We start from the raw sequence: 15,743 nt of genomic DNA, 5'->3' as shown, positions 1-15,743 counted from the left end.
TCCTGCTCCATAAACACCCACAACTATCCCCAAATTTCCCAGGTATGCCTTTTCCAATCACTCTCTTCAGAGCCACACCCATGATTCTATGGAAAAACTAGACTTATAAGGACCTCATATCTGCTTATCCTACACCACCCTCATCCATGTTTTGACTCCACTACTCTGACTTCTGTATCTCAGCGGCATCACCAACCACACAGTGTGTGAAGTCACAAACTTGGGCTTTATTGTTGACTCTTACTTTGCCTCCCTCTCCATCTAATCCGTCTTGAAGTCCTGAATGTTCTGACTCTTCCTTCTGGCTTCTCCACCTTATTTTAGGCTAAGATCATGTATGTCCTGGATCACGTATGTCCTGGATCATTCCAGAGCCTAAATTCCACACCCTGAACATTAAAAGCATGTATCAAATGCTCAAATCATATATATATACACACACACACGCACACACATATACATACACACGGGCTTAGAGATACTAGATAAGTTAATTCTGATACCCTACTTCACTTGACACGTGCCGGTCAGATTTAAATCCAGTTTCTCATTTTCCAGCATTACCTTCCTTAATAGAAAAATTGTTCTTTGTTTATCCATTGATTCCAACTGCAGAAATGGAACTTTTTATTTTCAGCGTAGCAGAGTGTCCAAGGAAACAGGGAATATGCATCTTAGAGACGTCACATGGATGAACAAAATTTAACTAGGCCAGCAAGCATGAATATTCTCTAGTTTGGTCCTTACGTCTTGTCCAGAGTCTGGTTCAGACCAGACAAAGTAGTGACATTAGTAAGATTTGTATCAGGGGCCATTGCCAGTCTAATACCAACTGCAACCTAATAACCCTCCAACATGTATTGGTTAGAATGTGATTATTTTATCACTTTGATTTTTGTAGTGATATTAATTGGCTAATATGTTATCAATTCCTGCTAAAATATTTTAATGTTTTTAAGTAATTCTGAAAGACTGGAAATTGTATAGGAAGACAAAAATCCTCTCTATCTCCTGAAGTGTTTATCGAAGATATGATATCATGACCAGGGTTTGGGAAGAACAGATTGACAGAATATTGGTAATTCTTGAAGGTAAGCATTCAGCCACATTATGCTGTCCTGTACATTTTTGTATATTTTGGAACATTTTCATAATAGATAAATTTTTACCAAATTCTACCAAAGCCAAACATACATGTTTTTGCTGGTGGAATTTCAGAGCCATGGTGCAGGGCACAGAGACTTTTACAGTGACAATATTTTACTCCCTAAAGAGGTGATTGTAAGTGAGCACTACAATTTTATGAATAGATTCATCTCATCATGCAATTTTTGTTATCCTTTTAATATGCATAATGTTATTTTTATCTTTGGATGTCAGCCTTATTACATCAATTTAAAAGTTTTGTGCTTTGAATTTTTAGAATGAACATTTTAGTTCATGTATTGTTTTTAACAAAGAGCTGCTTCTAAGTTTTTCTATAGCTGAACGTAACTAAACCCTCTCATAAAAATGAAGTGCACAAATTCCTTGGTAATGCAAATAACGATTCAGCACATGATAATTTGTAGGGTCTTGTCTTTCTAAATTCCAGGTGTTTCTGAGGTGAGCTTTATGTAAATCAGGTCAAACTCTTTATAATTAAAGGCATGTTTGCATAGGTAAATAAAGTGGTCCTGGATTGAAAAACAAGTATATAGTAATCCCCCATTTTAAGTTTATATAAAGCATCTGGGTACTAGATGACCTTTTATACTAGATGACCTTTTATATTATATTAACATCAAGGAATTCCATTCTGTCTATTTTTCTCTCCTGCACTGTGCTAGAAGAGGACCCCCTCGTCATCAGCGGCTTCCTGCAGAGAGTTGAACAAAAGTCTCTTCCTAGTATCCTTCAAGAAATGAGCTTAAGTATCTTAAAGAAAAAGTGGGCTACTTTTTAATAAACAGTGACAGGGTGGTGGAAGAGTATGATTTATTTTGTCCATAAAATGTATTATTTTATGAACACTTTAATTATTTTTAAACAATTCACTTTAATCATGAAATGTAAATTCAAAGCAAATTTTTCTTTTAAATATTTATTTACATCTGATAATTTGACAGTGTTTTCCTTCAGTTTCAAATATTTACCCTTAACATTAGTAAACTGAGAATGATCAGCATTTTCTTTAGAAAGGAACTATTCACACAACCAATTTAGACTAATTTTACTTATGTAAAGTATATATTTTACCAAACCAATTACATATTCATTAGGAATAATTCAGAAGTTTCCAAATTTTTATAAATAATTTGTCAATGGCAAATGTAAATTTGAAATGGATGAAAATTTAGATGTGTATCCTCTTCAATTAAAAAATAAAACCAGTTCTGACAATGCTTCCCAGGCTACTTTATTTGTTCCAAAGCGGCTTTCAATTTTTAAAAATATTTTTTGCATACATAATACACACATAGTATCAATGACTAAAACAACTTGAGCAACGTTATTTTTACTTGACTTCTTTTGTGGAAAAATAAAATGAATCATGATATGGAGGATATACAATAGCGTGAGTGACACTTTTTCTCATGCTTCTTTTCTTCCTTACAGGAATATACCCAAAGTTTGGAGGTGAGCCTGCCGTCAGCATTTTATTTTATCCCTTTACAGGTATGAGGACAGAGAGGCACTTGAGTGTCTATAATAGTACCATAAAAGGTTTCTGCTTAAGGTATGCAATTGAAGACATGTAATCATAAGTTCTGATTTTACCAATCTACCTAATTGTCACTCCTTTTCATTTTAGCTCCTGCCGCCCTACCTGGTGGAATCAATTGTCCCATCCAGGAGCCTTGGCAATGGTCTCTGTGCAGAGGTTAGAACTACTTCAATAAATGCGTGTATGAACTAATTTTTAAAAAAATGAATCAATGTTTAGACAAAGCAGATTTCACAGCAAACAAAATTACCAGAGGTAAAAAGGAACACTATTTAACAATAAAGGGTTCAACTCTCCAAAAATACACAACAGTTCTTAATGTACATTTTTCTAAACAAGAAAACTTCAAAATATGTGAGGCAAAAACTGATAGCACTGCAAAGATAAATAGATCAATTTACTATCGTAGTAGAAGACTGCAACTCCCTCAGTCAGAAACAGATTTAGCAGCCAGAAAATCAGTAAGGGCATAGCTTAACCCAACAGCACCAAATATTAACCGGATATAATTGACATCCATAGACTACACTCAACAACAGCAAAATACACATTCTTCTTAAGATCCCATTCAACACTTACCAAGGTAGTCCAGTTTCTGGGCTATAACACAGGCCTTAAAAAGTCGAAAGAATGTAAATCATACAAAGTATGCTCTCAAACTACAGTGAAATTGAAGTAGACATGAATAACAGAAAGATATATAGAAAATTCCAAAATACCTGGAGATTTAAAAACATACTTCTAAGTAACACATGGGTCAAAGAAAGATTCCCAAGAGAAAGCTAAAATATTCTGAATTAAATGAAAATACAGTATATAGCAGAAGTAGTGCTTAGAGAGAAATTACAGTGTAGAATGCCGATGTTAGGAAAAAATATATAAGGATCTAAAAACCAATAATTTAAACTTTTAGCTTAGAAAAATAGAAATAGGAGAGGCAATTAAATACAAAGCAAGAGAGGAAAAATAAACAGTAAAATTTCGGGCCAAAAGTAATAAAATTTTATAAAGAAAATTAACCAAGAAAATCAGCAAAACTAGAAGCTCGTTCTTTGGTAAGATAACAAAATTCACTCCTTATAGCTTCTTTACCTCTAGTGAGGCTAGCCAAAAAAAAAAAAGAGAGAGAGAAGGCAAAAATAGCTAATATCTGAAATGTAAAAGGGACCATCAAGACTGATCCCAAAAACATTAAAATGATACTAAACAATTTTATGAAAACTATGTCAAAAATTTGATAACTTAGCTGAAACGGACAAATTACTAGAAACACAAGCTACAGAAATTCACACAAAGAGAAATAGACAATGTGAGTGGTAAAATATTGAATACTAAAATTATATCAATAATTAATAACCTTCCAAAACAGGAAGTACCAGCCATATAGTGAATTTTACCAAACATTTTTTATGGAAGAAATTTTGCTAATTCTCTACAATCTCTTCCAGAAAACAGAAACAGAGAAGAGTTTTTATTTTTAATTTTTTTTTTTAATGAACTTCTATCTGTACCAGAGAGAGTATAGTTCTTAACTTGTTCTGAGGACTGCATTATCTAATACGAAAACCAGAGAAAAAATTTAAAAAAAAAATAAAACTATAAATCTACATTTTAAATAAATATAGATGCACAAACCATCACAAATAAGTTCAAAAACTGAATTTAATAATGTATAAAAAGAATTATACAACACACTGAAGTGGGATTTATTCCAGGTTGCCAGACTATTTCCACATTTGAAAATCAATTAGTATAATCCATCATTTCACAGACTACAGAAGCAAAATTATATTATCACATCAATTGATGAAACAACAGATTCGACAAAATCCAACACTTATTCGTGATTAAAATGCTCAAAACAAACTAAAAATAGAGAGAAACTTTTTCAATAAAACGCACATCTCCAAAAAACTTAAATTACATATCATGCTTAATGGTGAGAAAGTTGATACCTTCTGCCTAAGATTGAGACCAAGACAGGAATTTCCCCTCTGAACACTCTAATTAAACATCAGACTGGTGGTCTTGGCTAATGTAATAAGACAATAGAATGAAATAAAAGTTATACAGAGAAAGAAAGAAGAAATTAAACTATCCTTATGCAGAGATGATATGATGTGATATGATTGTCTATAAGAAAATAATCCTAAATCCATCAAAACACTACTGGAACATGAAAGTAATTATAACAAGATTGTTGCAGGATACAGGATAATATATAAATGTCAATTGCTTTCCCGTATACCAGCACTGAAAAATTGGAAATTTTAATTCCATAACAATAACATTTATATCAGCAGACAAAAATTAAATATGTAGGAATTAATCTAACACATATGTACAAGATTTATATGAGAAAATGACACAATTCTAGTAAGAGAAATCCAAGATCTAAATAAATGCAGAGATATTCCACAATATGGATAGGAAGTCTCAATATTATTAAGATGTTGATTTTCCCCAACTTGATGTATTGATTCATCACAATCTCTATCGAAATCACAGGAAATTATTTTTTTTAACGTAGAAAAGTTGATTCTAAAGTTCATATGGAAAGGCAAAGGACCCAGCATAACCCACACAGCACTGAACAACGACTCTGGAGGACGGAAACTACCTGACCCAGAACTTGCTACAAAGCTGCAGTGATTCAGAAAGTGTGATATTCACAAAATAATAGGCAAATAGATCAATGGAACATAATAGAGATCCCCAAAATAGACTCAAACAAATATACTCAACTAGTCTTTCATAAAAGACCGAAGGCAATTTAGAGGAGAAAGGAGTTTGTTCTATAGATGTGGCTGGAACAACAATAAAATGAATGCAGACATAGACTTTAAACTTTTCACATAAAATAACTGAAAAGAGCTACAGGACTAATGTGAAACAGACAAAAATAATCACACAACTTTGATAAGATAGCAGAGGTGAAAATATAGGCGACCTCGGATCTGGTGATGACTTTTTAGATACAAAGGCATGATCCATTACAGAAGACAATTGACACAAGCTGGACTGTGGTGCGTGCGCGGGGGGTAAAATTATATGGAAATTCATTTTACTTTCTGTATAATTATTCTATAAACCTAAAACTGCTCTAGCAGTTAAAGTCTATTTAAGAAGAAACAATACTCATTAACTACTTTCTTTTTCTTTTCTTTTCTTTTTTTTTTTTTTTTTTGAGATAGAGTCTGTCTCTGTCTCCAGGCTGGAGAGCAGTGGTGCAATCTCCGCTCACTGCAACCTCCACTTCCCTGGTTCAAGCGATTCTCCTGCCTCAGCCTCCTGCGTAGCTGGGCTACAGGCATGTGCCACCATGCTCAGCTAATTTTTTATTTTTTAGTTGAGACGGGGTTTCACTATGGTCTCTATCTCCCTACCTTGTGATCTGCGCGCCTCCGCCTCCCAAAGTGCTGGGATTACAAGCATGAGACACCGCACCCTGCCTCATTAACTACATTTTTTTAAATGGGTGTCTTTTATTTTTCTTAACATTATATGCCAAAAAAGTTGATTAAAAATTGGAAAAACGTGGATAAATGAATATACTTTAATCAGCTCTGTGATTACTTCTCTCAGCAATGTATTGGCATTATTTCTTATTAACCTCAGGCTTTTTGATGGACGGGAAGGCAAGGATATGGAAACCTGAAAATAGTTTTCAGAAAACTAGAGCTGGCCAGGCATCGTGGCTCACGCCTGTAATTCCAGCACTTCGGGAGGCTGAGGCGGGTGGATCACTTGACGTCAGGAGTTCGAGACCAGTCTGGCCAACATGGTGAAACCCCATCTCTACAAAAAATACAAAAATTAGCCAGGTGTGGCGGTGGGCACTCGTAATCCCAGCTACTCGGGAGGCTGAAGCAAGAAAATTGCTTGAACCTGGGAAGTGGAGGTTGTAGTGAGCCGAGATCGCTCCACTGCACTCCAGCCCGGGTGACAAAGTGAGACAAAAAAAAAAAAAAAAAGAAAGAAAAAAACTAGAACAAGTATGTATAGGAGCCATACAAGCTTCATAACTCAAAATAAGCTATAATTAAATGAAAGACTTTCAGCTTCAGAAAGAATTCTGAATTTTAAAAGAAACGTGATATTTTGAAATAGAATTTCGGTGTGGAAACTTTTTTAAAAGTGTAATACTAGTATTTTCAGAAACAGCTGAATCAGAAGATGCAGTTGAACATTTAGAAAATGGAAGTATATCTGATTTGAGAGCACGTCCGGGTAGATCTCTCTCACCGAAAGCACTTACTGCAGCAAGCTTGGACTGTGGAGTGGAAGTTTCTGCATTCTTTCCCTGTACCACAGTCTTCTACGTGGCTGATCTTTGAAAGTTATTCATCTCTAAGACTCTGTTTCCCTTTCATGAAATAAAGGTAGTCATAGTGCCAATCCTTAGGAGATGTGAAATTTAAATAAGACAATACATATAAAACATTTAGTATGTTCTGCAATAAAAAGTCAATACAATTTGTTAATATTATTAGTGGCATATTATCATGAGTATTTATTTTTAATTATTCCCTCTGCCCCCACAAAAATTTCATGGAGAGAAAGAAATATAGGAGAAACAACTAGCAAGGCTTTGAGAAATGATGATCTGTGATTGCAATCATTTTGGTGTATTAGGTTTATAAAATTATTTTAAGTTAAATGTTCTGTTTGAAATTTACCTGCATGATTTTTAAGAACAGTGATGTTTTATCAAATTGCAGGCATTCTTTTTTCTTTTCTTTTTTTTTTTTTATTAAATGGCACTTTAAATGCTACAGTCATCTGATGGTATCCACAGGTGATTGGTTTCAGAACCCTCTCAGATACCAAATCCAGGATGATAAGTCCCTTATATCAAAAGGTGTAGTATTTGCATACAATGTACGTACACATCCTGCCTTGTACTTTAGACCATCTCTAGATTACTTATACTACCTAATGCAAAGCAAATGCTATGTAAACAGTCCTTACACTGTATTGCCTTCTATTTTTATTATTTTTAATTTTTTTCTATTATTTTTTATTCAAGGTTGGTTGAATTCGTAAACTAACTGGTGAAAACGGAGGGCTGACTATATAATATAAGGTTCTCTCTCTCTCTTTTTTTTTTTTTAGTTTTGTATAATTTCAGACTTACAGAAAAGTTTTAAGGATAGCACAAAAAATTCCCTAACACTTTCCACTCAGAATCCCCAAATGTTAACACATTACTACATTTGCTTTCTCTATTCCCCGTTCTCTCTGCACATATGTACACATTTTCTTTTTCTGAAATGTGTAAGAGGAAGTTGTATATATGACACCTCTTCTTCCCTAAATAATTCACTGTATACTATCTGAAAATTGGGCATTTTCTTACAACATCAAAGTATAATAATCCAACTTAGGAAATTGACACTGAGGTCATATTCCTCCTTCATATACAGACCTGATAGATTTTACCAACTGTCCCTACAATGTTACTTATAGACAAAGTAAATCCAAGCTGACAGGTTTTATTCAGTTCCCACATCTCTTTAGCCTCACTTAATTTAGAACAGTTGCTGATTCTTTTTATATTTCAATGTACAGTAAGTCCTCACTTAACATCATCCATTGGTTCTTGGAAAATGCAACTTTAAGCAAAATAATGTACAGAATGTCCTCAAATAAAATTCCTTCCTGCAACATCATGTTCTCCTAATGTTGATGAGAAAAAAATGATTTTAAGTCATTTTGCTTCAAGTCTTAGTTTCCAGGAATCTATCCATTTCATTAGGTGAGTACTTAATGTATTGATGTTTCAAAAGAGTATTAGACACACTCTGTATATTACCCCTCAGTTTGGGGTTTGTCTGATCTTTTCTCATGACCGGATTTGGGTTTTATATTTTTGATAGTAATACCACAGAAATGACACAAAGTTTTTCTCAGTGACCATGTTAGGAAGCACACACTGTCAATGAGTTTCATTACTGAAGGGGCAACTTTGATCATTATGTTAAATGATGTGGACTCGGTTTCTCCGTTGCCACGTCACTACTTTACTCTTTGTGTTTAAGAGAATTCTGTTCTGAGATACTTTGTACTATGCAAACCTTGCTGTTCCTTAAACTTTCACACACTCATTTTGACATTCGTTGATGATTTTTGCCTAAATCAGTTATTATTTTATTATACTATTGTATTATAATATTATTGTAGCTAATTGTATTAATCACCAACAGACAGCAATCTGTCATTTATTGGCATAGCCTGGAAAGGTCATCATTTTGCAATTAAACAACAGTGGATTAAGTACAAGTTTTCACGCCGGTCAAAGCCATGTGCTGCTTCATTGACAAGAAAGCTCAGGATATTCCTTGGGAGTCCATCTCACTTGGGTTTCAACTGCGACATTATCATTTTCTAGTCATTTTATCTTATGCCAAATAATCAACTCTCAAACTTTTTTCTCTGCTTAAAAGGAATTTTAAAAATCATCATACAGTTTTTTTTTTTTTTTTAAGGTTTATATGAGATAATTCAGGTAAGGCACCTGTAGGGCATTATTTACATATAAATACAATAGGTACTACTTTTTTATCCTAGATTTTGATTCATGCTGATACAGACATTTCACTGTCTATGTATATGTATGCATAAGCATATCAACCACAAGCACATGCTCGATCATTGTGTATGTCGTGATAAATTTGTTACTTTCACATCTTATTTCAACTCTAATAGCAGGATGTCATTATAAAGAATGAAACTAAAAATGTGTTTCAATCCAGTTGTTCTCTTGCATTCCCCATTTCTCAGTACACATTTCTCTACCTATAAGGCTTCTATGTTTGTCTCCTTCAAATCTCATGTTGAAATGCCATTCCCATTGTGGAACCTGGTGGGAGGTATTTGGGTCATAGGGTCAGATCTCTCCTGAATGGCTCGGTGCTGTCCTGGAGGTAATGAGTGAGTTCTCTCTCTCTCTGAGTTCACCAGAGATTTAGTTGTTCAAAGGATCCTGGCACCTCCTCCCTCTCCTGCTGCCACTCTCATCATGTGATATGCCATCTCCCCCTACACCTTTTGCCATGATTAAAAGCTTCCTGAGACTCCCCAGAAGCAGATGCCAACATCATGCTTCCTGTACAGTCTGCAGAATCATGAGCCAAAATAAACCTCTGTTCTTTATAAATTACCCAGCCTGAGGTATCTCTTTACAGCCACACAAAAATGGACTAATACATCTACTTAATTGAAGTCATAGGTTTTGAATGGAATCCAAAAGGCGACTACTGAAGTAGTTATATCAGTGTTTAGAACTCTTGCTGTTCTTGTCTTTTCTCTTGTTGGTGAAGTTGTTTCAATAATATATTTCCAGAATGAATTATAGTTATAAAGCATTTACCCTCTGGGCTTTATGTTAATTTTGCAGTCAGAAAGATAAATGAGTATTTATTAAACAAGAACTGTGCACATGACACCAATGTTGCAATTTGAATGTTACTCTTTAAGATAGGCTGAACTCCTTCCTAATATGGATAATCACAAAAACATTTAAATGTACATGGCAACAAAATTTATATAGCAATTAGGTTTTTAAAAATGTATGTGGTAACAATGTGAAAACTTGGAAAAATTACCATTTTTACAGTAGCAGCCCAATTAAGCCATTTGGATTCAATGAGGGAAACTAGAATAGCACAATGCACATTTTTGCAGCTCAATATTTATTTCTAAAATGAATTAACAAATGGGATGAACAAATGGATTGCATTGTGGTGAATCATGTTTAATTATAATTAAGCAATAATTTTTCATGAACCATAACCATTAAAATATTTCATGAGAAGAGTTGTTGCAAATAGCATGTGCTGTGCTGACATTAGCCAACTCACTAGGTACAGCAATGTCAATTTCTTTTTAACTTTTAATCTTGATGTTTTTATATTAGTCTACCTAATCTCTTAAGACAAGGAGGTCTTTTAATTCTACATTTACAGTAACTAAAGTAGAAAGTATAATTTCTCAGTTGTTAAAAAAGACTATTATCAAAACACACTAATAAGTAGAAATTTTACACAAATATACTAGTTTTAGGTATTTCAACTATGATGATTGTTTATGTTTTTATATTAAGTTTCAATATCTTTTAAAGTGAGCTTCTAGTATGATGACAATGCTAGTAGTTTGGGTAAAGCATATCCATGTTTCTACTTTATCTACATACCAATATTTAAAATGAATTTAAAAGTTGATGTTATTACTTCTAGAAAACATATATTACAGTCAAAGTAGGCCTTGTTTTGAGAGTAAGAATGACATGTCTGATGAATTTCTTAATTTTCTCAGTGTGAGCTAAAAATATCTCATTTGTTAGAAAACAAATTTTCAATGTCTAAGTTTTGCCTTTACTCTAAGGAAACATTCTTCTCTGTCTGGTCTTTTTGGCTTTCCTGTAATAGCCTGGTGGTTCTGGCCATGAAATAAAACCGTGTGACTTCTGTTAGGATTCATCCACTAAATCATGAGACTGTGGAAAAAGTCCCAGCTCTTGCTCCCATTTCCAGTGGCAAATCCTGCCTCTAATTGCTCTGACCTTTTCTTGACTGTCAACTATTTAAATCATACACTAAACTTTGTATAAATTTATGTAAGTTTAATGTAGTCACTGCATTGTGTGATATCTTTATAATAAGTTTTAAAATTCTGTGTGGTGTAGAGAAAGTCATTATCATGTTTTGACACGAAACTAATGAAATAATTTAGATTTTTAAAGCATAGTTGATTCACGGAGAAAATCAGGCTTTCCACAGCCAATAAAATGCCACAACACATAAACTTATGTGAAGTTCGGACATAATGTTTCATAATGTTTTAGTACATATCGTATCCAATCCCATGCCTCTCATCCTATTTGTTAAGAATTGATGCTGTGTGTAGATGCTTTTCAATAGTCTTTATTTCATTATCTCTGTAGGAAATATGAATCACCAATGAGAATTTTTCTTGTCAGAGAATCTAAGAAGTTGGTCATACATATCCTCAACCTCCAGCCCGCAAAATAGACCAGTCATGTGACAGGAAGTCTGTAAGACAGAATATTTATCAATCTTCTTTCAAACAGATGCAAAATCTATTTAAAACAGAAAGAGGGTTACCTATTTTTTATGTTTACTTGTGAAAAAATTGTTAGAATGCTATGAACTAAAAAGCATGATAGTTCTGATGAATTATTACCCTGATCATTGTATTTTCTTGGAAATGAAACATGTGTCCTTGTGTAGTTTCCAATAAATATCAAAAGACAACTTTTTGTATCACCTGGATATTTCTTTTTCATAGTAGAATCCTCTACCAGCTGCTTCAAATGGAGCCATCCTTTTCTTCCGTGTCCTTGTTGTTCTAAACGGCCTTTTTCCCTCTGGCCTCTATTCAAAGTTCCTCTATACCACTAGCATTTCCCAAACCAAACAGTGTTTCTAAAGCATCTTCATTTCAATAAGTGTCTCCATCCACCCACTGACACATTGTTCGAGATTGTATAACCTCAACCTTGGAAGTCAAATGCAAGCCTCATCACTCCTCTTAGTTTTGTTTATGAGACTTAAAACAGTATACGGAGGGGAAAAAAAATATGTTAGACTTACAGAACTTATTTTTCACAAGCTATAGTACACATATTTGCTGCAGATAGGAAAGCAAAATCCACGCAGACTAGTTCTTGAGTTTCACTCAACATGGAGTTCACATACATGCAAGTAAAAACATGAGGATTACTAAAAATTATCAATTTACACATGCCAGAAAACTGGGAAACACTGTTTAACAAAGGAAGCACAATTATACTCCTTATATCCGGGTCAAAACTATTTACTTCAGATGAGTTTTCGAATGTATACTGCTTCTTGGACTTGAATAAAATAAGCATGCTGCCTTGGATGCAGTGTTCGTAGTATTCTAATATCAGGGAATGAGGACAAATGAAGAAGTTGAGGAAACCATGAACATTTCCACCCATGAATAAAATCACTGATTTGACTGTAAATAAATCGTAAACAAATCTTTTATTTACATTTGCTTTTTTCACAGTATTTTGATTTTTCGTGGTCAGGTTGGCCTCCATGCTCTCCCGCTAATTAAGGCTGATTTGAAGGAATGAACCATTCCCAGTTAACCTGTGGCCCCTTAGTAATTAGCTCAGTACCTAGCAGCCGAGACAGATTCAATAAGTACATGCTGATTCCATGAACAAAACGGAATCTTAATTCTTTTAAAATGACTTTTTCTAAAACAATGGTGGGGGTCTCCCTATTACAAGAAAATTTGTATCTTTTTTATTGTAAAGCATATCCTATAACATGTACACGTGATGTGTGAACTCTGTTCATTTATTTATAAGCATCAGAGTTTTGAAAAGCCGGCTTTCAGAGTTTCAAAACATCTTCAGACAGACTTCCTTTGGCACACAACCTTGGTGTCTGCCTTTGGATGCAGTCCTTCAATTTCTCTGCACACCCTCGAAACAGCAGAGCCCTCAGCTCATTGCTGCTTCAATCAGCCGTCTGTGTCGCAGAAGCTGAGCCGGCACACACGGTGGATGCTGGCAGAAAAAAAAAGAAATTGCTAAAAGAGCCATGACAGATGGGAGAAATACCCCTAAACCCAAATCATGAAGGTTATCAGAGCATGACACACCAACAGGAACCAAGTACCAAGAATGCAGTAGCTGTAAAATCTCAGTCCGCGCATAGCATGCCAGGTAGACATATATTTCAGTACATAAGTACAACTGTTAAATTAATACCAAGCAAAGATGAGACACAGTTCACAGAATTATATTGAAATTATTAAATATATGTTTAAGAAATGGATGAATGAATTCAAAGAGGCATGAGATAGGAGGAAAAAATGGAGTCCTGTCATATAAGCTTTTAATATATACCCAGCATGTAGAATGTAATACTATCTATGCAAAGTGTTATTATATGAACTCTTTTAATCTCTTTTGTAACTACAAAGTCTGTAACCTTACATGAAATTGATATAGACAATATTAGAATAATACATATCCTGCTGGTAGGGAGAGACACTTGGAGCGCACAACCACCCCTAACGCATCACTCAAAATCTTATTGTTATCCTAAAGGCAGAGTGGCTTCAATGTCTAATTACCCACATGGAAAATTACCTTATTCCCTCTCCAGTTCAAACTTTGATGTTCCAAAAGAATTCTCCACGGAGTGCAATACTCTAAATGTGGTGTATTGACGATGTTGTAGGGGCTATTTATGGTTTTGTAAAGAGTTATTTTTACTCTCAACCATCTTTTACTCATGTGCTGACCTTAAAATGTCACCTTCTTTAGAAGATAGAAAATAATTGTTTTTTAAAATGGCCCAATCATGCCTTCAACAGTGAAAGCCGTAAGAATCAAAGTCAACTATTTTTAATTGCTTAACTGACTTTTTATTTATTTCATTTAATTAATTTCATTAGAAATGTGTCCAATTATGATTTGTATATGGTCGTAAAATGGGTAATTGATGATACTCTTATAATTTAATTTTGACAAACACACATTGGAATTGGTAAGCTTATCTCCTTTGGAATTGTAGAATTATATCTCCTAATATAATTTTGATATAGTGTTTATATAGAGCATATAAAACATTCTACATACGTTGCATAGTTTTTAGTTGTTTCATGTGTAAATAAGAGTAAAAATACCTATATCATAGAAAGTTGTGATACTCAAATAAGAAAAAAAAATTACAACTGGATGCATATGTTCGAAAAGTTTGATATCCCGCTCCGTTGCTTTTTTTAGTTGAGGGTTGTGTATTGAGAGTCTGTGCAGACTAACTCATTCTAGAATAGCATAATGTGAAAAGACAACAAAAAAGTAGCTTTTCTAATAACAACTAGCATCAATAGAATGCTTAATTTTTCAACCAGTCCCTGTTCCAAATGTTTTACATTAAATGGCCTTTTTAACCCTCAAAGCATCTCCATGAAATAGGTGTTGATCCTGTCCTTATTTCACAGAGCAGGCAAAGGAGGTACTAAGAAGAGAAAAGGTGAGCCCACAGTTACAGAGCTGGCGAGCCGCAGAAGGTGGATTTCCACCTAGGTTCACGGAGGCAGAGCTCACGCTCCTCACTGCGATGCTCTGTTGCCTTCACGTTCAAGATAAGGAAAATAATCTCTGTTTCAAAATGTTGAAAAGAGTTATGAGTCTAAGAATCAACGTTCCCTTCCCCACAGTCCACCATTCCATCATGATCCCTTTTGTAGTAATCCGTGTAGCATGACGCACAGTTACAATCATGCCATAGATTCAGCAAGATCAAAGCATTGCAGGAATTCTGAAGCCCCGCAGAAATGTAATCCCTCCCGAGAGAGATGGCCGTAGCTGGCCCAGACATTCAAGCCATCCTGCTGTGAAAAAATGAAAAATGATTACTTTGGACATGGGGGGGAAATACCTTTAGCTCAGTCTAGGTTTCCCGAGTATAGACAGTGTATAGATTAAACCTCTAAGTCTATCCCACGCTCTGTACAAGGGAAACACTTGCTTATACCTTCAGCTTTTCCACTTAGACAAGATGAAGAGCTAAGTGAATACAGCTGGAAGTTAAGCCATTTGTTCCAGATGGTGCAGATATCTCAAACTCGGTGTTCCTAAGGCAATGGCAACACACGGAATGTTATTCTGGTAGAAGCAATAATGTGTGTGAGAGTGTGATGTTTACTCGTCTGGTATATGAACAAATAGCATGTCAATTTAAGTAAATATCTGTGTTCACAAAGCAGAATACAGAAATGGGGTAATTACTTGCATAGTCAAGCTTAAAAAATATGCCTTTGACTCAAAAATCTGATGATTTTGAGCTCATTTTTTGCTTTAATAACCTGTTTAATTGCTTTACTTATTGATTTCACTTCAACATAGAAAAAGCCTTAAGAAATGATTTGCTTGCAGGCACACCTTGGAGATATTGCAGGTTCGTTTCTAGGTCATTGTAATAAAGAAATATTGCAAAGAAGTTAGTAACACAATTTTTTTGAT

The 15,743-nt window shown here is 34.5% G+C and overlaps 2 long non-coding RNA genes across 2 annotated transcripts in view; one reads left to right on the top strand and one right to left on the bottom strand.

The window, feature by feature from the left end:
- Positions 1 to 1,001: 1,001 nt before the first annotated feature.
- On the top strand, positions 1,002 to 11,783 carry LOC112428200 (uncharacterized). The gene is made up of 4 exons (XR_003020151.2): positions 1,002 to 1,091; positions 1,830 to 2,658; positions 2,795 to 2,863; positions 11,652 to 11,783. It is a non-coding gene; the product is annotated as an uncharacterized lncRNA (long non-coding RNA).
- Positions 11,784 to 11,939: 156 nt separating this feature from the next.
- LOC105490787 (uncharacterized) overlaps positions 11,940 to 15,743 on the bottom strand; it is a 91,607-nt gene continuing 87,803 nt past the window's right edge. Inside the window, exon 5 of the long non-coding RNA XR_003020150.2 lies at positions 11,940 to 13,274. This is a non-coding gene — a long non-coding RNA (uncharacterized lncRNA). The remainder of the gene's footprint in view (positions 13,275 to 15,743) is intronic.

Source organism: Macaca nemestrina, chromosome 9, assembly GCF_043159975.1.
Source record: "Macaca nemestrina isolate mMacNem1 chromosome 9, mMacNem.hap1, whole genome shotgun sequence".
Lineage (NCBI taxonomy): Eukaryota > Metazoa > Chordata > Mammalia > Primates > Cercopithecidae > Macaca > Macaca nemestrina.
This window is presented reverse-complemented; position numbering and strand designations above follow the sequence as displayed.